The following is a 27,391-nucleotide window of genomic DNA, read 5'->3' as shown; positions in this document are numbered from 1 at the left end:
TTCACAACTTTGCTAAAATCCTCCCTATCCTCTCCATCCAAACTGCTACCATGCTCATCCAAGAACTTATCCTAACCCATCTTGACGGTTGCGTCCGCCTTCTCACTGACCTCCCGGCCTGTCTCTCCCCGCTCCAATCTATACTTCACTCTGCGGCCGGGATCATTTCTCTACAAAAATGCTCAGGCCATGTCTCCCAGCTCTTCAAGAACCTTCATTGGCTGCCCATCCACCTCCACATCAAACAGAAACTCCTTACCTTTGGCTTTAAAGTACTCCATCAGCTCGGCCCACCCTACCTCACCTCGCTAATCTCCTACTACAGCCCGGCTCGCACACTCCACTCCTCTAGTGCCAGTTTACTCACTCTGCCCCAATCTCATCTAGCTCACCAATCTCATCTATCTCACCACCAACCTCTTTCCCATGTCATCCTCGTAGCCTAGAACTCCTTCCCAACCATATGCAATAGACCACCACTCTCTCCACCTTCAGTGCATTGCTAAAGTCACATCTCCTCCAAGTGGCCTTCGCAATTAGGCCCTCTGTTCCCTGACTCACTCTCCCTTCTGTGTCATCTGGGCGCCTCAATCTGTGACTTTGGACACCTGATAGTCTCCCCACCATCAACCCCACAGCACTTACGTACATACGTTTAAATTGTATATTATAAATCACTTATTCATATTAATGACTGTCTTCCCCTCTAGACTGTAATCACATTTTGGGCAGGGAACATGTCTGCTAATTCTGTTGTACTGTACTCTCCCAAGTGCTTAGTAAATTTTTCTGCACTTAGGAAGTGCTCAATAAATGGGATTGATTGATTGATTGAATCAGATCAGACGCAATCCCTGTGCTGTCCCACATGGTGCTCTCAGTCTACTTAGCCCTGGCTAAAGCCGAGATGGGAGGGATTAATGCTCTGAGGAGTTGAAGTAGTAGAGAAGCAGCAGGGCTAGTGGAAAGAGCATGGGCTTGGGAGTCAGGGGACCTGGGCTCTAATCCTGGATCTGCCATTTGTCTGCCATGTAACTTCAGGCAAGTCACTTTGCTTCTCTGTGCCTCAGTTTCCTCATCTGCAAAATGGGGATTCAATACCTTTTCTCCCTCCTACTTGAATTATGAGCCTCATGTAGGACCTGCTGGAATTTTACCTACCCCAGGGCTTAGAACAGTACTTGACTCATAGTAAGCGCTTAATAAATACCACAATCATTATTATTACTATTGTTGGCAGGGAACGTGTCTATCAACTCTGTTATACTGTACCCTCCCAAACACTTAGTAAGGTGCTCTGCCCACGGTAAACACTCAGTAAATACCATGAATTGATTGATTAATCGCTTACTCTGTGCAGAGCACTGTACTCAGCACTTGGGAGAGAATACGACTGGGATTTAGGCTCTTGCAAGGCACTGTGCCCTGGATAGCAGCTCAATCCACCCAGGGCCATGGCAGTCAGAAATGGATCTAAGAACAGATCCCCTTCTCATTACCCCCATTCTCAAACATCGTGTAGTGGATAGAGCATGACCTGGGAGTCAGAAGGTCACGGGTTCTAATCCCAGCTCCACCGTGTGTCTGCTGTGTGGCCTTGGGCAAGTCCCTTCACTTCTCTGTGCCTCAGTTATCTCATCTGTAAAATGGGGATTGAGACAGTGAGCCCCAAGTGGGGCAGGGACTGTGTCCAACACGATTTACTTGTATCTACCCCAGTGCTTAGTACGGTGCCCGGGACATAGTGAATGCTTAACAAATACCACTATTATTAAATACCCCAGAGCCCCTGGTGCTGTCTGGGTTCTTTGTAGTGTGTTTCCAAACAGACAGGAGGTTTTCCATAAAGTTCGAGAGGCAGTTTAAATCCCTATACCATTTCCTGGGCAATGTGTCTTGCTCCACCCTCACGGTTAAAAATATCAACCCATAATAGAGCCTAGGAATAGACACTAAGTCCCAGGATGTCATTTAACCTGGAAGGAAAGGCAAGTGGAGAGAGATGTTCCAGGCTCTAATTTGTAGCTCGAGTTGTGAAGGGAGCGAAAGGGGGGAAGGTGCCCCTCCTGGCCCACACCAAATATTGTTCCTAAAGAGAAATCTGAAGCACTTTCACGCCAGTCTTCATGAGGGCCCCAGAGAAGAAGGCTATCTGGTCAGCTAGCGGGACGTGTTTCGCCTGAAGTCTGCTGCTGTCAGCATTTTAGAAATCTGACACTATGGACCGTTCGAAAGACCAGAGTCAACCTGCCAGCAAATCAGGAGGCTGCCAAGTCGTCCACCCCTCTCTGTTCCCTATGAGGGGGAGACGCAGGGATCTGCTCAATGGCTCATCAGCCAGGAGCCAAAAGAACGTGCAAAACCACAGGTCCAAGTTATTTCACTCTCCAAACCATCGAGAGAGAGAGAGACAGGAGAGAGAGAAGGGGGTAAAGAAAAGAGAAAGAGAAAAGGAGAGAGAAATAACATGGATTTATTTCAAAGCTTTCTTTGAAAAATTGAAATTGTTTGGCAATCACACTAATTATTTTGATGTGCTGTCATATACATTTAAACTATAGATTTATTGTGGTTATAAAGAAATGCTTTGCAGTGTATTAGATGAATCCTCCAAATGATTCTTCAGAATCAGGCCTCCTGGGATTAATTGGCTAATGTATATAGCGTAAGGCATTAGTTTCTTTCAGAGATATTTCCAAATGCATTTCTTTGAACAATGTTTTTGTGGGTTTGTTTTGTTTTTTGAAATGGTATTTGTTAAACACTTACTACGTCTCAGACGCTATTCTAAGTGCTGGAGCTGATAAAACTAATCAGGTTGGACACAGTTAATATCCACTTGGGGCTCACAGTCTTAACCCCCATTTTACCGATGAGGCAACCGAGGCACAGAGAAGTGAAGTGACTTGCCCAACATCGAACGGCAGACAAGTGGCGGAGCCGGGATTAGAACCCGGGTCCTCTGACTCCAGGGCCTGTGCTCTTTCCACTAGACAGGTAGGCCACACTGCTTCTCATCCATACACGATTGATTTGTTACAAGTAAACTACACACAAGGTGGAACTGCTCATTTTAGACTATACCTGGGAACACTTTCTTTTCGAAAAAAGATTTGAAGTGAGAAGCAGCGTGGTCTAGTGGATAGAGCACAGGCCTGGGTGTCAGAAGGACCTGTGTTGAGATCAAGGTACAGTGAGTAGGTTGGCATTAGAGGAGCGAAGTGTGTGGGCTGGGTTGTAGTAGGAGAGTAGCGAGGTGAGGTAGGAGGGGGCAAGGGGATTGACTGCTTTAAAGTCAATGGTGAGGAGTTTCTGTTTGATGTGGAGGTACATGAACAACCACTGAAGTTTCTTGAGGAGTGGGGAAACATATCCTGAATGTTTTTTGTGAAAAAATGATCTGGGCAGCAGAGTGGACTTCACTTTGAGAATTTATCTCTAGCGGAAACCGAAATATGAGAAAGAAGAGATTTGAAACACCAGCACAGTGTGAAAATAAATGCAACAGGAGGACTGGGCCCGTGAGAAATCAATCCAGAGAGGCAGCAGGGGACGGACTGAAGAGGCGAAGAAACCAGGAAACCAGCCATGCCACTTGTCTGCTGTGTGATCTTGGGCAAGTCACTTCACTTCTCTGGGCCTCAGGTACCTCATCTGTAAAATGGAGATTAAGACGGGGAGCCCCATGTGGGTTATGGACTGTACCCAACCTGATTAGCTTGCATCTACCCCAGCTCTTAGAACAGTGTCCAAAACACAGTACTTAAAAATACCATTATTATTATTATTACTGCCCTGGGGGCATCTCGGCATTTGCCTGGTTACTTTTATGGTAAGATGATGTTTTGCTCTTTAAGACATTAATCTCTACCTGGTTTGTCCAGTAGTGAAGACACAGAAGTTGGCACCAATCTCCAGAAACTTTGCCTCTGAAAGTACCATCCTGTGGTTTGGCAGCCTAGAATTTTTCCTGGATTCCTTTGTTGAGGCAGTATTTCCCCCTAAAATAACGTTTTTTACGTAAGAATGGGGAATGAAAGAAGTTGAAAAATAAGAAGGACATGTCTAATACAATTCCCCTAGGGGGGTTCAAGAAGAGTAGCCCTAAAATAGAGTAAAGAAGCCCTAGAACTGTATTGAAATGACAGAGGTCCTAGCCTAGTGGATACAACTGAAGTCCCAAGGCTTCTTGCTTCCAAAGCCTAGATGAAAAACAGGATGAGTTGGGCTTTTGTGGGAGGGAAAGCAAACTAGTGACATATTGGTTAAGGAAGCAGCACGGCTTAGTGGAGAAAGCACGGGACTGGGAGCCAAAGAACCTGGGTTCTAATCATGGCTCTGCCACTTCCCTGCTGTGTGACACTGGGTGAGTCACTTAACTTCTCTATCCTTCAGTTTCCTCAACTGTAAAAGGAGGATTCAAAATCTCTTCTCCCTCCTACTTGACTGTGAACCCCATGTGGTACATATTTTCATGGATTGGAAAAATGTATTTAGAAAAAAAGAGCACCCGCAGAAGTAACAATCAGCACTTGCTCCAGTTGACTATGGCTAGAGATGAGCCATAAGGGAAAAATTGGGGGTAATTGCAAATTGCAAATTTCACCCAGCGCTATGGAACTCAGAGACCAAAAGGATCCAGAAACATATTTGGCTGGGTTTCCGTACCTTATCAAAGCAACTTTTAGGTCCAGAAAGTAGAAAATCCATCCTGAAGAAAAACCAAAAAACATCTACCATTTTATTAACAAGCTGGGGAAAATGACCGAGGAAGGGCTGAATAATATACTATTTTCACGCTGTGAAAAGCAGAGTGGCTCAGTGGAAATAGCCTGGGCTTGGAAGTCAGAGATCATGGGTTCGAATCCCGGCTCTGCCACTTAGCTGTGTGATTGTGGGCAAGTCACTTCACTTCTCTGTGCCTCAGTTACCTCATCTGTAAAATGAGGATTAACTGTGAGCCTCACATGGGACAACCTGATTACCCTGTATCTACCCCAGTGCTTAGAACAGTGCTCTGCACATGGTAAGCGCTTAACAAATACCAACATTCTTATACTAGTTGGTGTCCCTGGGATGCTGAGGAAATCCTCAACCTGGAGCTCTCCAGCCATTTGGTGGATCCCAATAGAAACTGTTACCTCGTTATTGGCAGGGGACAGGTTGGCTTATTGTTGTACTGTAGTTTTCCAAGTGCGCAGTTCAGTGCTCTGCACACAGTAAGCACTTAATAAATACAATTGATTGGTGGTTGATGGACTATAGGAAGCGCTTTGCCTTTGATTCCTTTTTCCCCTCTACTTCATCCCCCAGAATGATTTAAGTTCCCATGGGCTAGGTTCCTCTCACTAGCCTCACTTTCCCAAGCTCCCTTACGCAGTGCCATATCTCCCATCAGACAGCAAAACGCTAGAAAAGCAGCATGACATAGTGCATAGAGCATGGACCTGGCAGTCAGAAGATCTTGGGTTCTTATCCCGGATCTACCACTTGTCTGCTATGTGACCTTGGGCAAGGCAACTCACTGTGCCTTAGTTACCTCATCTGTAAAATGGGGATTGAGACTGAGCCCCACGTGGGACAAGCTGATTACCTCGTATCTATCCCAGGGCTTAGAACAGTGCTTGGCACATAGTAAGCGCTTAACAAACACCATAGTTATTTATTATCTATTATCATTATTAAAAATCAGTACTTGTTGCTTGCTTCCACATAGCCGCACCTTTTCAGAAGTTCCTCCCACAGCATATGTATTTTCATATCTTGACGCTCTTGTTTCCTCCTGCATGAAATTTATTTCTCTGGATTGTAAAGCCCTTCAGGGCAGGGATCATGTCTTCTGACTCCAATGTGCTCTCCCAAAGTGCTTGGGACAGTGCTCAGGACAGTGCTCTGCACCTAGTAAGCACTCAATTAATACTACGGATTAAGAGCCACTGAGCTACAGAATCCAAAAGATTCAGAAATAGAACTAGGACAGACTGACTCTAAGAAAGAAATGGGAGGGGGGAGTAAAACCACATTTAACTGTATTATACTCTCCTAAGAGCTTAGTACAGTGTTTTCTGGACAAAATAAGTACTCAACAAATATCACACTGGTTAATTGGAAATGTACTGTTGGGGAGTGACTAACATCCATCTAGAAACTTGGCCACAAACAGGCAGCTGGAACTGGGATTAGATAAGTAATGAGAATACTAGGGGTAAGCTTCAGGAGACCAATCAGTTGTATTTATTGAGTACTTACTGGGCACAGAACACTGAACTAAGCACTTAGGAGAGTATAATATAAGAGAGGGATATGACAGCTCCTCTAGATTGAAAGCTCCTTGTGGGCAGGGAACATACCTACCAACTTTGATATATTGTACTCTCCTAAATGCTTAGTAAATGCAGAGCTCATACAACTGATCGATTTATTGAGTAGGACAGAGCTGCTACAGTTTTCCAGCCACCTTTTTCATCGGGCCAACAGGCCCGGGCTTTAATATCTCCTATAGACGGGGAGGAGGGGAGATAGAGAGAGAGAGAGTGTTTGTGTCTGGGTGTGTATTAAAATCCACATTCATCCATTCGGAGACTGGAAAAACCAAAAAGGCACTGTAATTTCAGCACTGAAGATTCCGGTTCCCCTAAAGAAGAAAGGGCCTGTTTTTCTAAGTAGTCGACTCCTCTGGGACTGCATTTGCATCTCCTTAAAGTGATTGGAAGTGTCACAGAGTAGAATGCGGTGCCCTGAATGGTGATTTCCTCTTGCCCAGTGTCCAAAGCCTCGGCATAGATTTGAGAGACTCTAGGGCTTCCTGTCACTCCTTGTTTAGAATGCGGGGCATCTTAAGAGAATTGTGGGAGACCAGAAGGAAATTCAGTCCTAAGAAAAGCTGGTGCTTGCTACAGGCCTCAACGATTCAAACCACCGGCATGCTCGAATCCGAGGAGCTTTCTATGGAGAAACACACATTTACCCCTTCAAGTTCCCCATCCCCAAAACTCCTAGACAACTGGATGGGGATATTCACAGGGATGATGGGTAGGCTCGGAGAAATTTCTTCTTGACCTTTGCAGGCTATTAGCATTGCATGAAGCAAGAGGCAAGGACACTTGAGAGCCACTAATAGAAGATTAGAGCACGCAACATAAACAGTAATAGGAAAACTCATCTCGAATAATCCAAACATTGGAAAATGGAAATCAGGTTTCCAGCTGAGAGCTTTTCCACCCTAGAAAATTGCCCAACAACTCTTTTGCAACAATTACAAGTTTCAGAGAAGTCTCCCCAGTAAATGCAGAATCCAATTTGGCTACAAAGCCGTTGGCTCTTGGAGAGAATGGGTTGTCAGTCAACGAGTGGCATTTATTCAGCACTTACTATGTGCACAGCACTGTACTAAGCACTTGGGGGAGAATGAGGCAACGGATTTGGTAGTCACATTGCCTCCCCACAACAAGCTTACAGTTGAGAGTGGGATACAGATATTCACATAAATAAATTATGAATATGTTCATTAGTGCTGTGGGGTTGAGGGTGGGGGAGAATAGCAAGTGTTTAAAGAATACGGGTCCAAGGACATAGGTGACGTAGAATTGAGAGGAAATTGGGGAAAAGAAGTTTGTGAGGTGTATAGTTCTGTCTCTGAGCAGAACTCAATTACCTAGGTCTCCTGGCTCCCGGAGGAGATTACCACCCGAGCCCCTCATATGTCAATATTTAATGCAAGACATTAGCTGAGAAGCAGGCACCCTCCAACCTTTTTATGGTATTTGTTAAGTATTTATTACATACCAGGCACTGTACCAATCACTGGGGCAGATACAATCAAATCAGGTTGGACAGAATTGCCATCCCACATAGGGCTCACCGTCTTAATCTCCATTTTTACAGATGAGGAAACAAGCACAGGGAAGTGAGGTGACTCGCCCCAGGTCACACAACAGACGAGTAGCGGAGCCGGGTTTAGAACCCAGGTCCTTCTGACTCTCAGGACCGTGCTCTACCCACTGGGCCATGTTGCTTCTTTCTGTAATTAGACTTCACTGGTGGCAGTTTGAAGGCAAGTGAATTAAAAGCGGAACATTAAGGACCCCGTGAGATGAAGGCAGGAACGGTACCCCCCATCAGCTCACTGCTTTCACCTCACCAGTTAGCTCAGGGCTGGTTCAGAGCAAGGAGAAGATCTCTCATTGTCAGCGGAAAGAGTAGAAAACCCTACTGGCTTCTCACACTGTGCTAGGTGTCCCGTGGGTCATTATGAAAACAGTCCCAAGCCCACTGGAGGCTCTCATTCTAAAGGAATCAAAGTTATTTACTTATGAATCTATATCTTCTCTGATTCCCCACCCTTTCTCTAATCAAAGAGCTGAAAGGGTCACCTCAACCATCCTCACTGCCTTCAGGCAATAATTACAACTGTGCTATTTGTTAAGCATTTACCATGTGCCAAGCACTGAACTAAGTGTTGGGGTAGATAGAAGATGATCAAGTCCCACGTGGGGTTGACAGGCTAAAGTAGGAGGGAGGGCAGGTATTGAATCCCCATTTTGCCGATGAGGGAACTGAGGCACAGAGATGTTAAGTGACTTACCCGAGGTCACAGAGCAGACAAGTGGCAGAGCTGGGATTAGAACCCTGATCCTCTGACTCCCAGGCCCGGGCTGTTTTCACTAGGCCATGAGGCTTAGAACTGCAGAACTGCAGAACTGCAGTTACAAAGCCTCATCTTTCAGGTCTCCAGGAAAGCAGATGCTACAACTTTCCTTGAGAATCTGCCTTAATTCCCTTCAGCTCCAACTGGAAAGGATTCCAATTCACCTCTTTACATCAGCTTCAAGGCACTCAATCAGCTCTCTCCCTCCTCCCTAATCTCGTTGCTCTCCTACTACAACCCATCCCGCACACTCTGCTCCTCTAACACCACCCTACTCACTGTACCTCAATCCAGTCTATTCCGCAAACGACCCCTTGTCCCCGTTTTTCCTCTGGCCTGGAATTCCCTCACTGTTTATATCCAACAGTCCACCATTCTCTACACCTTCAAGAACCCTCTTGATATCACATCTCCTCCAGGGTGCCTTCCCAGACTAAGCCCTTTAACTCCTCTATCTGCCCGTCCCTCTGCATCAATTCTGTAATAATAATGGTATTTTTTAATAATAAGGGTGGTATTTGTTAAGCGCTTACTATGTGCAAAGCACTGTTCTAAGCGCAGGGGGGGACACAAGGTCATCAAGTTGTCCCACACGGGGCTCACAGTTTTAATCCCCATTTTACAAATGAGGTAACTGAGGCACAGAGAAGTTAGGTGACTTGCCCAAAGTCACACAGCTGGCAAGCGGCAGAGCCGGGATTCAAACCCATGACCTCTGACTCCCAAGCCCGGGCTCCTTACACTGAGCCACGCTGCTTTTAAGTGCTCATTTTGTGATAGGCACTGTACTAAGCACTGGGATGGACACAAGCAAATCAGGTTGGATACCGTCCCTGTCCCACATGGGGCTCACAGTCTCAATCCTCATTTTACAAATGAGGTAACTGAGGTACAGAGAAGTAAAGTGACTTGTCCAAGGTCACACAGCCGACACGAGGCGGAACTAGGATTAGAACCCAAGGTCTTCTGATTCCCAGGCCTATGCTCTATCCACTATGCCTTACTGCCATCTACCCCTTAAGCACTTTGATACTCACTCCAGCTCCACAATACTTAAGCAAATATTCTTATACTCTATTTCCTCTATCCTTAATCTATTTTAATGTTTGTCGCCTCCTGCAAACTGTAAATTCCTTTTGGCCAGGGATCACACAAACCAACTCTGCTATACTATGTTTTCCCAAGCACTTAGTACAGTGCTCTGCACACAGTAAGTACTCAGTAAATATAATCGATTAATTTATTTTCTCTTGTTCCGTTCACAGAGGAGATGGAAAACAGCAGGTCATCATTTCCCTTTCAATAGATGAGACAATCTTTAAATCATCACATAGCTCTGTCTTCACCAACCAAAATAATCCCATTTTCCTTCTCCCCTCATTATTATCACTGCTATTGTTGCATTTTTAAGTGCAAAATATTCACTGGAGTAGAGACAAAGTTATGAGATAGGACACAGTCCCTATTCCCCAGGGAGCTCACGATCTATCTTATCCTAATTTTACGGATGAGGAAACTGAGGCCCAGAGAAGTTAAGTGGCCTTCCCAAGGCCACAGCAGACGCGTGGGGAAACCAGGACTCGGACCCAGATCTCCCGACTCCCACTAAATCATGCTTCCCAACCTCTCCTTTTCATCCCCTTTAAAAGCAGCTTGTCAAAGAACACTAGTAAAGTAGACTTTGCTGACAGTCTAGCCTTAGTGCTTCAATTCATTTTTCTCCTGGAAGAAAAAATGAAACCAGGAACAAGTGTCAATGACCTACCCTCATTTTCCAAAAGAAACAAACATGTGAAATGAATGTGACTTAACCGATTTCTGAGTTGTTTTTTTCTCCAAGCGGTGATCATATCTATGCCAAGGTCACAGATGCTTTCAGTGCCTATCAACTGTCTGAAATGCAGAATGAGTGGAGAGCACCATCACTAGTTAAAAGTTTTATTGATTGAACACAATTGAGAGCAAGTAGTAAAAGTTCTGCTAATGTAGCCCACTTTTTCTTAATGGGTAATCTCAGACACTAGAGTTTGTATGTTAAAGGAGGTTTAGGACAATTTAATAGCTCATAAAATTTTATAGTCCCAGTTGAAATCAGAGTGATAACTCCGGACTGCAAAGCTATAGTTTGCTAAATGTCTCTCATCTATTTTTTTTTCTTTTATTGGAAACTAACATCTGCTCTGCTAGAGGAGAAAAGAAATGATCTATTTCCACAGGAGAGGAAAGGGGGCCCGGTTTTGTGTTTTTACGTTTACCACTCCAGTGTTCTCCAACTGCGTTTTTACTCGACTGGGACAATTCTCCTTAAAGTCAGAAAAAAGGGGAGATCCACCGGAGTTGAAGTAGCTCCCCCAATGTACCAAGGTGGAGCCATCCCCGCCACACTCTTCAAATAAAGCAACATTGTACTTTGAACATGTGAGGTGATTCAGTGGGTCTTACAAGCAAGCAAGGGAGCTTATCCTCTGGTCACTTTATAGATGGATACACTGCTGTCTGGTGTAACAGGATTTCTCAAAGGTCACAAAATGGCAGTGCCTCAGTCTTCCCAAACTGAGCAGTAGCAGGGTGGGGGAGGGGACACAACCATTTCAGGCATGAAACGCACCCCCACATTGCTGGTAGTGCTACAGTCCCGCAAGGAATCTTTCCAAACACTGTGTGGAAAGGGCGGTTACTTAGACATCAATAAACTTCTCCTGCTTAACGAGATTCTCAAATGAGTAGATAGGCAAAACTTATCCATCAATCAGTTGTATTTACTGAGCACTTACTGTGCGAAGAACACTGTATTGAATGCTTGGGAGAGGACGGTATAACGAGTTGGTAGACATGTTTCCTGCCCACAATGACTTGAGAATGTTCTAAGCCAATGTGGTGTGCAAGACTGGAATTCCTCCAGTGACTATAGTGGACATTCTGGAGCCGTCTTCGATGCTTTTAAATGCTTTGGGAAAGTTTTCTCCCCAACCTCCCCTCGATGAACATCCTACATCATCTTCCCCCTCACTGAGTTCTCTGGAAGCTAATGAATTTTCTTGTCACGATGTTAATCTGACAAGCAGATTAACTTGTTGGGAAGCAGCGTGGCTCGGTGGAAAGAGCCCGGGCTTGGGAGTCAGAGGTCATGGGTTCGAATCCCGGCTCTGCCGCTTGTCAGCTGTGTGACTGTGGCCAAGTCACTTCACTTCTCTGGGCCTCAGTTCCCTCATCTGTAAAATGGGGATGAAGACTGTGAACCTCATGTGGGACAACCTGATTACCCTGCATCTACCCCAGCAATTAGAACAGTGCTCTGCACATAGCAAGCGCTTAACAAATACCAACATCATTATTATTATTATTATTAATCTCCCACTAAATGATGGAATCCCCTGGAGAATTTCTATGGAGTAGACACAGTTCCTGAATCAGCTTCATAGAGGAAAAATGAGATTCCCAAAATCCCAACCTACAAATCCTGTTTTGGTGCTGTGAGAAATCAACCTCTCTTGCCACCTTGGAATTTGAGATCTTTAATGTGAGATATTTCTGCTTAAAAAGGCCTCTTATTCCTCTATCTCTATCTTTTTTTGTAGACTTTTCCCTCATGCTTTGAAGGGTTGTAAGCATATGGAATTTGAGGGGTAAGTTTTGGAAATTCATCTCCATAGGAAGTTGTGCTGGCAGAAAATAGCAATGCCCAAAAGGGGATCCTAGACTCTAAGCTCGTTGTGGGCAAGGAATGTGACTACCAACTTGGTTGAATCGTGCTCTCCCAAGTGCTTAGTACAGTGCCCTGCACATGATAAATACTCAATAAATACCTTTGATTGATTGATAAATTCAGGGATGAGAGGTCCTTAATGGGCTACTAGAGGAAAAATTAAAGATGGAGAAGGAAAAAGTTAGGAACATTTCAATGTTTCACTTGCAAATCCCCCACCTTCAACATCTCCTTCATACTGGCCCCTCCCTCCCGAAATCTGCCAGACGACAGCTCTTCCCATCTTCAAAGTCTTCCCCCGATCCTATGATTAACTCTCAACATCTTCATCATCTCAATACAACAGCTACTCTTAGCAATGATCTACTTTAATCTTATCCTCAGCATTTATGAATATGGGTGTATTTATTTGAATATTCAATTGTTTATTCAACAATTTCATCCTGACACATTTGCACTACAAACTTTCATAATCTTGTTCCTCCTCCTCCTCCCACTATTTGTAAATAATTTCTTCCTGTCTCCACGCTCCCACTGGGTTGTAGGCTCTTGGAAGGCAGAGAATGATGTCTTGTTTCTGCTAAACTCTCCTAAGCCCTTAGTACAGTGCTTAGCACTCAGCAGGCTCAATAATGCCAATGATTGATTGAATACATCACAAAACATGAGGATGGAGGACAAAAAGGATAACCATCCTTCCATTCCTCTAAAATATCTTGTTGCCATTGTCAAAGACTGAATACGGGGCTGGTCGAACCATCTGTCTGATTCAGAAATGACAACGCTTGTATTATGTTCCTCCTTACCATCTGCCTAACGATTGACTTCCCCGCATGAAAACTCACTTCAAATCCCTCCTGTTCCGGGTATGGGGGATGGAGTCTTCAGTTGAGAAAGACAGGTGAGCCCCAGTCCTAAGAGTTCAAGACCAACAACCCGAATGCGGGAATTGATTCAAGTGATAGTGGTTTCTGTGGGACTATTTGCATTTTGTTCCTGCCAGCCTTGTTTCTGGGAGTATGTCCCAGTGAAATGCTACAGCCTGGGGAAAACACCTCCTTCTCCCCTTCCCCCCCTCCAAAAAAATTGACATCATTCAAGTTTCCTCTAAATCCCTCCTTATTCAAAGAAACAAAATTAGCAAGCCAAGGTCTATAGATTTAATTAGATTATAAACTTTCTGTAGGCAGTGGCTGCGTCTTTCATACATCCTACACTGAAATATTAATTCAGTCCTCAGAGGGGATATTTCATATACGAAACACTGGGTTTCTGTGCAATTCCCAGAGTTGTGGAGTCATTTGTGTGTGTTTTTTTTATAAAGACCGACTCCTAGAATAATTGCTGAAAGGGTCCCCAAGAGGTTATGTTAAAATGTTGAGTTCCTACTCTGGGTGAATTTTTTTTTTTTAAAAAAAAGAGACATATATATTCAATATATATTAAGAGAAAGTTGTTTAACTCTGATTTCAAAGCTCTTTTCAGATTTTAAACCATTTAATTCCACTTCAAGCTTCAAAGAGTTTATGCCCCAAATCTCTTTTCTTTTCGGACTATGTTTACAACTGCAGCAAAATGGAAAACAAATCAATGCCATTATGAACCAGAGTTATTCAACATCAAAACCAAATAAGCGAGGGAGAAATACGAACAGTAGCTACAACAGGAAAAATTAAGCAAAAGTTAATTGAGCCGGACAGGTCCTTTGCCAGGCCAATGCAAAAGTGGTAATCAATAAATCAGTCAATTAATTGCATTCATTGAACGCTTAGTGTGTGTGGAGCACTGTAATAAACACTTGGGAAAGTACAGTAAAACAATATGACAGACACATTCCCTGCCCACAGCAAGTTTACAGTCTAGAGGGGGAGAGAGACATTATTATAAATCAGCAGGCATATGTTAATGAAAGGAAACTCAATAAGCTTGAATACTCAGGCTTTAGAAATAGGTAACAAGCAACTTCAGAAGCAGTAGATCGTGCCTTAGGGCATCTCTAAGACAAGCACCAATCACTTTGGGATGGTGTCTAAAAATAAAATGGTTTGAAACAAGAGATGCTCAATATAGAAAGATGACTGTTGTATACTTCTCTGAACTTGAAACTGGTCAATGCAGACTGCCAGCATTAAGATGCTTGGAGGAGTGGGGCAGGGGAAGGACAATAGGGTAATTCTGGGCAGGGAGCTAGCCAGGGGTCACAAGCCCAAGCCAAAAAGGAGGCATGCCAAAGAGGTATGAACCCAAACTGCCATGGTTAACGCTAACCTACTCTCTGAACCATCGCCGATCTCGCCCAGCTCCTGCCTCTCGTCTGTAACGCCCTCCCTCTTCATATCCAATAGACATTTACTCTCCCCCACTTCAAAGCCTTACTGAAGGCACATCTCCTCCCAGAGGCCTTCCCTGACCAGGCCCTCATCTCCTTTTCTGCCACTCCATTTACATCACCCTGATTCATTCCCTTCATGCACCGCCACCTTCAGCCCCACGAGCACTTATATGGATATGTGCCTATCCATAATTGATTTATTTATATTAATAATAATAATGTTGGTATTTGTTAAGCGCTTAATATGTGCAGAGCACTGTTCTAAGCACTGGGGTAGATACAGGGTAATCAGGTTGTCCCACGTGAGCCTCACAGTCTTCATCCCCATTTTCCAGATGAGGTAACTCAGGCACAGGGAAGTGACTTGGCCACAGTCACACAGCTGACAAGTGGCAGAGCTGGAATTCGAACCCATGACCTCCGACACCCAAGCCCGGGTTCTTTCTACTGAGCCAATTAATGCCTGTCTCCCCCACTAGACTGTAAGCTCTTTCTGTCTACCACCTCTGTGCGTAGTACAGTGCTCTACACACAGTAAGCACTCAATAAATAGAATTTATCAATTGATTGAAACACAACCTCAAAAGCTATCAGGGTCAATCCCTCTTTTTGTTTGGGAAAATGAGACTGGTGCCTCTTCAATCAGGCAGGAAGGGTTAGATCTTTTTCACCTTTCAGAGGGCCGAGCTGTCCCCTGGCTGGAGACCCCAGCCCTCGGGACCCCCCCCATTTGAATATCCATCAGAAATGGGCTAGGACATGTCAGAACAGCCAGTCACAACATGCCGTGAACTGGCTAAGTCATCGTGAACGTCTTTGCTTTCACACAGAAGTACATTAACACCCTGTTTTCAGAATCCTTCGGGCTGGGACTGACCAGCTCAGGCCTGAAGAGCAATGTGAACAAAAAATTTAAATTCTCCTCTGGTGCCATTTCCCCCGTTAATATTATTCATTTGATCACATAGCATTATACAGCTTAAGCTTGGGCTCTTTGCATTTGGTGAGAGAGTTTTCTTTTTGCAAGAGACAATATTAAGGTCATTAGAGAATCCTTTGTGGGGAAATAACGCTTCTCCCTTACAGGTGGTCACCCTAATTAGTAATTAGGATAATGCAATATTGAAAATGCAGGACACAAATTTAATTAGTTGTGTTTTATTAGAGTAACTAAGAAGAAGGCCCCAGGACTCCACTGGAAGGAGAGGGATCAATATACAACATCTATTTTCACTAGAAAACAATTGCAGCTGATGGCTGTCGGCGGAGGCCAGCTCTGGCATGATGGAGGGCCTGTCTGCCGAGAACGTTTTCTTCGACAGAAGGGGAAAGGGTCGGCAGAGGAGTGGCTGGAGGGGGTGGGGGGAAGCAGGAAGGGGCGGGAGAGGGGGGAAAAAGTGCAGGGCCTGGTAAATGAATGATCAATATCTCCAGGGAACCTCTGTGTAATCTCAGTTAATGTTACTGAGAAGCTAATAGGAGCTGACACATAGCTATAGGGAGATGGTCCCCATAGCTCAATTAACTAATTATCTTTTGAGCCATTCTGACTCAAATGGGAAATAATGGCAGAGGAGCTTTGCTTTTTAATTTAGTTTCCTCCTCTTTTTTTTTTTTGGACATTTGTTTGTTTGTTCAGGCAGAGCTGCTCTCATCACTGCTGCAGCGGCTCAGGTCAGAATGCATCGCTGTTATTTTAGCCAGCTTCCACGCTCCCCTCTGCGAGGGGGCCCTCGCCACGCCCACCATCTGCATGCTGTTAACTTCTTCCAGGCATCTTCTGGTCATGTGTCATCCACCTGCCTGGCTCGGTTTCCAAATTAAAGGATCAATCACTCTTTGCATTGAGTGCTTTGTGTTGGGAGTGCACGTGGGGGTGGGAAAGGGGGATGAGGGGGTAAAAGGAAAGGATGGATTCCCTGCCTCTCCTCAAGGGAAAACGAAACTGAGTCATTCAGTTCCAGCCAGGGGTGGAAGTTAAGGTTGGCTGACTGACTTTTTTATTTTAATTTTATGGTCTTTGTTAGGCGCTTACTATGTTTCCGGCACTGTAATAAGCGCTGGGGTAGATACAAGGTGATCGGGTAGGACGCAATCCCTGTTCCACTTTGGGCTCACAGTCTTAATCCCCATTTTAGTAGGATGCAATCCCTGTTCCACATTGGGCTCACAGTCTTAATTCCTATTTTAATAATAATAATAATAATAATGGTACTTGTTAAACCCTGTGTGCCAAGCACTGTTCTAAATACTGGTGTAGATATAAATTAATCGGGCCAGACCCAACCTCTGTCCCCCACGGGGCTCACACTCTTAATCCCCATTTTAAAGATGAGGTAACTGAGGCCTCCCCTCTAAGGGTCGCACCTGGAGAGTTTCCAGTACTCTACCAGTCTCCGCTACGGGAGGGAGAGTCAAGCAGAGACCTACTCATTCCATTCCTAGCTTGGGCAGTGGCTAGCGAGTGGAAGGCCATCTGCTACAAGTCAAAACTCCCCTGTGCTGGACAGCAGCGGCATGAGAGACAGTCGAGGGCGGAGACTCAGGTTTACTGCACAGAAGGAGGCAGTGGTAAACCGCTTCCATATTTTTATCAAGAAAACTCTATGGATACACTACCAGAACGATTGCAGATGGAGGTAGGGCATTCTGGAAGAGATGTGTCCATGGCATCGCTATGGGTCGGACACAACTCAACAGCATAAGACAACAGCAACTGAGACACAGAGAAGTAAAATGACTTGCCCAAAGCCACACAGCAGACATGAGGGAGGGCCGTTTACAGATGAGATAATTGAAGTACAGAGAAATTAAGTGACTTGCCCAAGGTTACACAGCAGACAAGTGGCAGAGCGGGGATTAGAGCCCAGGTCCTCTGATTCCCAGGCCTGTGTTTTTTCCACTAGGTCACATTCCCTTGGCTATTTGATTTTTCCCTTTGGTTCTTAAATATAGGGTGATTTCAAGATCTGGTCAGAGGTAGGAATGAGGGAGGGGTTTTCTGGATGCTCTTGGAACCAAAGTAGGAGTGATTAAAATTAAACATCCTCTATTGCTCAAACACTGTGGTTGTTTCATCTAGACGGCAAGCTCCTTGTGGGTGGGGGACATGTTTACCAATTCTATTCTATTGCACTCTTTCCAGATGTTTAGTACAGTATTCTGCACGCAGTAAGTGCTCGATAATTGTGACTGTTTGGGATTAAACTGGACAAACTTGACTTTTTCAGGGCTGGAGAAGCAATCCTTTCCCATCCCTGGAAAAATAGGGCTTGTTTTTGGGTTTTTTAAAAACTTCATTTCGAACTATAAAACACACGTGAAGTTAGACCATAAGTCCTTTGAGAGCAGAGATTGTGTCTACTTACCCTATTATACTCCCCCAAGCATTTTGTATAATGTCCTGCACAGATTAAATGTTCAGTAAATACCATTGGCTGGTCAAATCCCACCTCGCCAAAATACCAGTTTGTCTCCAAAGTAGAATCCTTTCTAAGTACACCAATGTCTGGGACATTTTATTTGAATATTGAACTGTCCTCTCAACCAGGGCCTGAGAAAAATGGAGAGCAAGTTCCAAATTCTTACTTATTCACAAAGAGTTTATCTGGACCGTCCTAAGACAAGGGTTTCCATGTTTCTTCATTTGGAAAGAATGAGAAAATGACTGGGTTATGATGTATTGCAGCAATCTATTAGCCAGTGATCCAATTAAATCATTCAATTGAGCGCTCACTTTGTGCAAAGCACTGTATTAAGTGGCTGGGAGAGAACAATAAAACAGAAAGAAAAGACTTCCAGCAAGGCTTAGTTACCTTCCCACTCTCTCTCTCGCCAAGGCAGCAGAAGCCTAAACCCTGATGATGATGATGATAATAATAATAATAGTGCTATCTGTTAAGCACTTACTATGTGTCAAGCACTTTACTAAGTGCTAGGGAGGATACAAGATAATCACAACATTCACAACATCGCTAACATCCACCCTTTTCTCTCCTTCCTATCTGCTACCATATTAATACAATCTCTCATCCTATCCCGCCTAGATTACCCCATCAGCCTCCTTATTGAACTCCCAACCTCCTGTCTCTCCCCACTTCAGTCCAAACCACTCCGTTTCCTGAATCAGCTTTCTACAAAAATATTCAGGACACGTCACCCCCTTCCTCAAAAATCTCCAGTGGTTGCCTATCTCCATATCAAACAAAAACTCCTCACCATTGGCTTTAAAGCAGTCCACCACTTTGCCCCCTCCTACCTCATCTCGCTTCTCTCCTTCTACAACCCAGCCCGCACACTTCGCTCATCTGGTGCCAACCTTCCCACTGTGTCTCGATCTCGCCTGTCTCGCCACCGACCCCTGGCCCACAACCTGCCTCTGGCCTGGAACGCCCTCCCTCCTCAAATCCAACAGACAATTACTCTCCCTCTATTCAAAGTCTTACTGAAGGCACATCTCCTCCAAGAGGTCTTTCCAGACTAAGCCCCACTTTTCCTCATCTCCCACTTCCTTTTTGCTCTGAACAGGCCTCTCTCTGATTTGTTCCCTTTGCTCTCTCCCCATCCCACCCCCAGCAGTTAGGTACACATTTGTAATTTTATTTATTTGTATTGATGTCTGTCTCCCCCTCTCTCATTGAGCTCGCTATGGGCAGGGAATGTCTCTGTTTATTGTTGTATTGTACTTTCCCCAGTGTTTAGTACAGTGCCCTGCACACAGTAAGTGCTTAATACTATTGAATGAACGAATCAGGTCAGACACAGTCCCTCCAGCTCACAATCTAAATAGGACAGATAACAGGTATTGAATCCCCATTTTGCAGATGAGGATACTGAAGTACAAAGAAGTTAAGTGACTTGCACAAGGTCATACAGCGGACAAGTGACGGAGCCGGGATTAGAAGCCAAGTCTTCTGACTTCCAGGCCCGTGCTCTTTCCGCTAGACCACAGTGCTCCTTGAAGATATCAAAATTTGAGATTTCTTGGCACCTTGTTTTTTCACTGAGAGGAGAGTGGCATCCAAAATGTCTAGGGTCGAACTAAGATGGAGCCTTAAATCTGGGTGCTGGGGGAGAAGGGGAGTGGGATATCAAGATCTCAATCACAACTCCATTTTGACCCTCTGCTCATATTCCACCTATTCCCATTTCATCCCTTAACAAAAAGAGAAAAGGGTCCAGATGGACTCAGGAATAGGGGGTGAGCCGGGCAAGATCGAGCTGTTCTCTTCCGAGTGGAAGCACGGCCTTATGCGATATTTAATGCTTTCCAGTTAGCTTTCTTACATAGAGATCACTCAGACTTTGATAAGATCATCGCATGAGGACAGGAGGAAATTGCAGTCTCACCCAATGCTTGATCTTACACTGCTGAACTGGCTATATCTGGGACATTATAGCTGAGCCTTAATAGCATCATATTAAGCTGAGACACTGCAGCCTTGTGACCTTGTGATGCTCGATAGCTAGATTTGCTATTTTAATGAAAAATCAGGAGTTAAGTCAATGGCTACCTATCTGCGGAAAACTTAACGGGCTTGCTCCCCCTGAGGCTGGGTGGGGGGGGAGGAGAGGAAGAAAGGATCAGTCTAGAACAGCAATCATCTCCCGGCATTGACCGCCTCTCTGCCTTTATCTCTGCCACTGCCACCGGGGCTGTGGGAGCTGGCGGCGAGATAGGAAAAACCCAAACCTCACTGAATTCTGAAGGAAACAGAAGCCTCGGTTTCCCGGTGGGATATCACAAAGGTCATGGTAAGGCTGTTTTTTGGGGGGGTTTAGAGGTATGTATTAAAAGCTTACTATATTCCAGGCACTGTACTAAGTACTGGGATAGATACAAGTTACGTAGGATGGACACAGTCCGTGTCCCACACACGGCTCACAGTCTTGATCCCCATTTTCCTGATGAGGTAACTGAGGTCCAGAGAAGTTGAGAAGCAGCGCGGTGTAGTGGAGAGAGCACGGGCCGGGCAGTCAGAAGGTCAGGGGCTCTAATCCCGGCTCTGCTACTTGTCTGCTGTGGGACCCTGGGCAAGTCCTTTCACTTCTCTGTGCCCCAGTTACCTCATCTGGAAAATGGGGATTAAGACTGTGAGCCCCACGTGGAACAGGGACTGTTCCAACCTGATTTGCTTGTATACAGCCCAGTGCTTAGTACAGTGCCTGGCACCCAATAAGCGCTTAACAAGTTCCGCAATTATTATTATTATAAGTTATTTACCCAAGGTCACAGAGCAGACAAGTGGCAGAGCCGGTATTAAAACCCAGGTCTTTCTGACTCCCAGACCCACACTCTAACAACTAAGCCATGCTGATTCTCCTGGGTTGTCTCACATTAACCACTCGGGTTTTCCTCAGACCTGCTGCAGTTGAATTCTGTCGAGTAGGCAAGGGCGTGAGGAGTTTCCTCTGATCCCACTGGGAGAACCGATCCTCCAGTCATCTGGGGGCTTTGATAGTTGAAAAGGGGGGAAAGAAACGGGGGAAACAGTGTGGTCTAGTGGATAGAGCACAGGCCTGGGAGTCAGAGGACCTTGGTTCTGATCCTGGCTCTGCCACTTGTCTGCTGTGTGACCTTGGGCAAGTTACTTAACTTCTCTAAACCTCAGTTACCTCATCTGTGACATGGGGATTAAGACTGTGAGCCCCATGCAGGACAGGGACTGTGTCCAACCCAATAATTTTATATCTATCCTAGAGCTTAGCAAGTACCTGGCACATAGTAAGTGTTTAATAAATCCCATTAAAAAAACATATCTTTTCCTCACACCAGCTGAGGCCTCCCTGCCTAGCCCGGAGGTGCTATTCATTCATCCATTCATTCAATCGTCTGCATTGAGCGCTTACTGTGTGCAGAGTACCGAACTAAGCGCTTGGAACGTACAATTCGGCAACAGATAGGGACAATCCCTGCCCAACGAAGGGCTCACAGTCTAAACGGGGGAGACAGATACCGAAACAAAACAAGTAGTCTGGCGTCAATAACATCAAGATAAATAGAATCATAGATCTATATACATCATTAATAAAATAAATAGAATAATAAATAATATATACAAATATACACAAGAGCTGTGGGAGGGGAAGGGGGTAGAGCAGAGGGAGGGAGTAGAGGGAATGGGGGGGAGGAGGGGCAGAGGGAAAGGGAGGGCTCAGTCTGGGAAGGCCTCCTGAAGGAGTTGAGCTCTCAGTAGGGCTTTGAAGAGGGGAAGAGAGTTAGTTTGGCAGAGGTGAGGAGGGAGGGCGTTCCAGGTCAGTGATAGGATGTGGGCCAGGGGTCGACAGTGCGACAGGAGAGAATGAGGGACCGTGAGGAGGTTAGCGGCAGAGGAGCGGAGTGTACGGAGTGGGCTGTAGGAGAGAAGGGAAGTGAGGTAAGTGGGGGCAAAGGGACGGAGACCTAGGAAGCCACGAGTGGGCAGTTTTTGTTTCATGCAAAAGTTGACAGGCAACTACCGGAGGTTTTTGAGGAGGGGAGTGACGTGCCCAGAGTGTTTCTGTAGAAAAATAATCCGGGTAGCGGAATGAAGTATAGACTGGAGCGGGGAGAGACAGGAGGATGGGAGATCAGAGAGGATGCACCCAAAACAAAGAGCTGTGACCTGTGAATTGTCCCCCAGCTGGACACAGAACACATAGTACTTTCCCAAGTTCAGTGCTCTGCACACAGTAAGTACTCAATAAGTACCACTGATTAATTGATTGACGACTCTGGGAGCTCTTCCCCAGAAATAATTCTTTGTATCACGACGCCAGGGAGAAGAAAACTCTCATAGGCCCGGTTCAGGCGCAAGCTATTTTGTTATGGCATTTTTCCCCCTCCACCCATCCAACCAAAGTGATATATATTGATATCTTTCCATTCCAAGGCTGTTTAATGGTTTCTGAGACTTAAAAACGATTAAGTGCACCCATCACTACTAACCTGCAGAGAAAATGTCTCCTAATGGACAGGCAAACGAAATCTGCTTGAACAAATCATTTCTAATGAATAGCCCGGGACACATGCATCACATTTAAATGCCAAAAAAAGAAAATCCATCTGCCTTAGCCAATACAAACAGTCCAGTTGCATCGCGCTTGCTTGCTTTCAGTGTACAGATGGCTGGCTGGTAATGCTTAAAGGAAACTGTTTCCAATCTTTTCCATTCCTGCACACACGGATCTCCCAGACAGATTTCCCAACAGCCAGGAGCGCAGCGGACAATGGGAAAGTTAAAGCCCCTAGAGTCTTCGAGCTGCCTGAGAGGTTTTAAATAGAAACCAGCATTTCTCTTCACATACACACAATGCTTTTTTGACCCCTCTCTGACCTCACCCTCGAATCAGGGGTTCACAGCCCCAGCCTTGAACCCAGCTCTCTGTTTTCATGTTTGGCCTTGCTGCTTCCTGGGGTCACCCAGCTCCTACTACTCCATTAACATGAGGCAGTCCGACGCTCATTTGCCAAAACTGACATCCTGGGAAAGTCTTGATGAATTTATGAATTAGAGGCTACCGATGCCAGTAAAGAATAAGGGTTTGCGGGAAATCAGCTGTGCCTCTCCTACTCCTTTTCATCGGAATCCATCCGTCTCCCCACCCTGCTTCTGGTGATTCGGACCGCTTTTTTTAATTTTAAGGATGACTTGGAAAAGGAATAAAAGGCTTCCCTTTGGATGGAGAGGATTTGCATAGGGAGGGCTGGCGGGGGTGGGGGGTGGTGTGAGCAATGGGGGCCCCGGCCTCTGGGAAAGAGCAAACAAAATAAAGACAATAAATAAACCACCAGGAACTGGAAGGAGAAGGAGGAAGAAGGTTCGAGATAGAACTCGGCCTAGACACCGATAGATCACGTTCCCTGGGCGTGAGGCAGTTTCACTTTTGAAATTAGCAGTTGTAACATCTAACTGTAAAGGTAAAATTTATATCCAGCGGATCATTCGGGGAGAACCCGGGAGAAGAGTCCATTAAACAGATGTATGAGGCGGGAGGCAGGACACATCTATTTAGCCACAAGATCCAAACAGCAGCATCTCATTAGAATGCTCAGGGTCAAGGAACGGAGAAATATTTATGAACGTGGGGCTTGTTTCTCCCTTTTTTCCTTCCCTCCCCCTCCCTGCTTCTTTTAACCATTTTAACTCTCCCAGATCGAATCGACTCGATCTCAACAAGACAAATGCGAAATTAGCCAGTCTGTCGTGCCTCACATCAAAACAGGCCAGGAGCTCTAGACGGGTGGACTCGCAAGTGATTAATAATCAAACCTAGCGCTTTGGGTGTGAGTCATGTGGAAAATTTAGTTTTAAAAAAACATTGACTGAGCCCCAAACCAGGGATATTTTTCTTCCTTTGTTTTCCTTTTTGCCTTGTCCCTTCACTGGCCTCTTCTGGAGAGGGATTCACTAATGAAAATCCTCTTTATTATCTTTACCTGCTCCAAGTGACAGCTCAAAGGATCCCGTTAGGCTTTGATTTATGTCCTGTGCAGCTCCGACTTTTTGTGGAATTTGAACCCACGATAGAGGGTTCAGACGGGCTCTCCATTCGAATCACGAAGCGTCAATCTCTCTCTTCCTACAGTGGAACGCGTCTGCAGGCCAGGGCAGATGACAGCAGGCAGAGACACTGGGGGGCTCCAGGACCTGAGGGAGAAGAATTAGGAAATCATGACCTCGGTGCCGTCTGTCTTCCGAATCCCGTAAGATACCAATGAATCTCTGCCCCTCTCTTATGAGAAGGGAGGAGAGATGGTAGTCCCATTTTCCAGATGGAACTACTAGACAGAAGGTGAATTGGCACTCCCCTGTCAGAGAAGAGTCAGTACCGGAACCCTGTCCCTTCACCTCAGTGGTCATTTGACAATTGTCCAGGGGTGAGGTGGTGGCTTTTTCCAGAGAGATAACCAACCCGTTGGCCACCCTCTTTCCCACTTCCAGCCCCCTCTCCATCCTCCGCAACTCCATCATCCTCTCTCCAACCTTCTGGCTTCTGCTGCCCACAGATACTTCTGACTCCCAGGACAATAGTCTATCCCCTAGGCCATGCTGCTTCCCTCTGCATCCCAGGCAACCCATTTCTCTGCCCTCCCACAAGCATCACCTCTACCCACCCCATCAGTGTTTATGACCCTGAGAATACACTCATGGAAGTCTGCCCCAGTCATCTGCACCCCTCAATCTGCCAACCGAAGTTTTCAATGACCTCCTCCTGGTGAAATTTAATCATATCTTTTCTGTTCTAGTATTCCTTGGCCTTTCTGCTGCTTTGGGCATCGTTTACCATCTCTTGTTCTTAGGAACTCTCTGGCTTTGGCTTCAGACACTAAACTCTACAGGGGTTCGTTCTATTTCTCCAACTGCTCCTTCCCAATTTCATTTGCTGGCTCCTCTCCTTGTGCTTTCACGTTCAGTTCTGGGTCCTCTATTTTTCTCCTTTTATACCCATCTCTCAGGGAGTTTACCCAGTCACATGATTGCAACTGCAGCCTCTCTGCAGCTAACTTCCAAATCCATCTGTCCTCCCGTGACCTCTCACTGGCTCCACAAACTCCCTCTTCTGCCGCCTGGACATCTCTATCTACACGATCCTCCGGCACCTTGAATTTATGATAGTCAAAACTGAATACATCTCTCCTCACAAATTCTCTCTCCTTCCTAACTTTCCCATTACCTCCTACAGCACTGTCATCCACCCTGCCTCACGATCTCACATCTTTGGTGTCCTCTTAGATCGCGGCTCTGCCACTTGCTTGCTATGTGACCACGGGCAATCACTTTACTAGTCTGTGCCCATTTACTCATCTGTAAAATAGGGAATAAATATCTAGTCTCCCTTCTACTTAAACTGTGATCCCCATGTGCATTTAGTACAGTGCTTGGCACATAGTAAGTACTTAAGTACTATGATTATTGTTGTTGTTATCTTCATCCTCACCCATCTTTCATTCCGCTCCCACATTCGGTCTATCACTACGCTTTGCCAGTTCTTCCCATACTCTCTCTGGCTCCCACTTCTTCCTTCTCAAAGGTAAAACTGTATCTATTAGCTTCCTCAAGTATCAATCAGAGCTCTTAAAAATGTCAGATGGCTTCTTATATGAAACAAAAACTCCTGCCCCTCAGGATCACTTTTCTACAGAAACATTCAGGACGTTTCCCCACTCCTCAAGCAACTCCATTGGTTGCCCATCCACCTCTGCATCGAAGAAAAACTCCTCACTATTGACTTTAAAGCACTCATTCACCTTGCCCCTCCTACCTCACCTCCCTACTCTCCTACTACAGCCCAGCATTTCGCTCTTCTAATGCTAACCTTCTCACTGCACCTCAATCTCGTTTACCTCACTGCCGACCCCTCACCGATGTCCTGTCTCTGGCCTGGAACTCCCTCTCTCCTCAAATCTGACAGGCCTTCCCTAAACCCTCTCCTTTTCTCTTCTCCCACTCCCTTCTGCATCACCCTAACTTTCTCCCTTTATTCATCTCGCCCCCCCAGCACTATCGGGCTTACGTACATATCTGTAATTTATTTTGATGTCTGTCTTCCCCTTTAGACTGTAAGCTCATTATGGGCAGGGAATGTGTGTGTTATACTGAACTTTCCCAAACGCTTATTACAGTGCACACAGTAAGTGCCCAATAAATATGATTGAATGAATGAATAAATGAATGAATTTCAGGACACTCGCTTTACTTGCTTCTCTTGCTACAAGCAAGCTGGTGCTCTTTGTTCTTTCTTTACTGCTCCTCACTCTCATATCACCTCCTTCAACCCACTGTTCATACTCACCCACTGCCTGAACACCCTTCCCCTTCAGCTATGCCAAACCGTCCCTCCTCTCCTTCAAATCCCTGCTAAAATGTTACTTTCTCCTATTAATCCTTCCACACGCACATCTTCTAGGTTACTTTTTCTCAGTGCTCCAGCACTTATCCATTCATAAGCGCTTAGTACAGTGCTCTGCACGAAGTGCTCAATAAATATGAATCAATGAATTTATTTCTCATTTATTCACCTGAGTCTATTGACATCCATTCTCACCCTTTATGGGAAAGTTGACAATCCAGGATCCTTGTCTCCCACTTTCAATTGCAAGCTTTTGCATTACAAGAATCCTAATGGATCCTGCTTTTGGGGGTTTCCCAAGTGCCCAACACTGCTCTGCCCAAAGTCAGAGAAGCAGCGTGGCTCAGTGGAAGGAGCCCGGGCTTGGGAGTCAGAGGTCATGGGGATTAAGACTGTGAGTCCCATGTGGGACAACCTGATTACCTTGTATCCCCCCAGCGCTTAGAACAGTACTTGGCACATAGTAAGCGCTTAACAAATGCCATCATCATCATTATTATTATTGAGCACTTACTGTGTGTACTAAGCGCTCGGGAGAGTACAACAATAAACAGACATATTTCCTGTCCACAACGACCTTGCAGTCTAGAGGCTCCTCATCCTGGCCGGCATATCACAGGAGGATGAAGAGGTGGAGGGGGGCTGGGGAGCTGGGCCTTGCTCATGGCCTTTTTAGAATCCTCCTCTTAGAAAGACGTCCAACCTGACAGTGATCAAACCCCGGTCGGGGGCCACTGATTCCACTACGATGCCATCCCGGGAGAAACCAAGACCCAATACTAGTTGGGAGAAGAGTGGGGACTTTTGGTATAGGCTTCTCTCACTGGCTTTATGCCCTCCCAGCCCCCCTTCCCTTGTTCTGTGGGTCCCCAAG

The 27,391-nt window shown here is 45.5% G+C and overlaps 1 non-coding gene across 1 annotated transcript; it reads left to right on the top strand.

Moving 5' to 3' along the window:
- The first annotated feature begins 17,034 nt into the window (after positions 1 to 17,034).
- LOC114811507 lies at positions 17,035 to 17,172 on the top strand. The gene has a single exon (XR_003759205.1). It is a non-coding gene; the product is annotated as a small nucleolar RNA SNORA7 (small nucleolar RNA).
- Positions 17,173 to 27,391: the final 10,219 nt, after the last annotated feature.

This window comes from Ornithorhynchus anatinus, chromosome 4 (genome assembly GCF_004115215.2).
Source record: "Ornithorhynchus anatinus isolate Pmale09 chromosome 4, mOrnAna1.pri.v4, whole genome shotgun sequence".
Classification (NCBI taxonomy): Eukaryota; Metazoa; Chordata; class Mammalia; order Monotremata; family Ornithorhynchidae; genus Ornithorhynchus; species Ornithorhynchus anatinus.
Note: the sequence above shows the minus strand (reverse complement) of the source record. Positions and strands in the feature narration are given on the sequence as shown.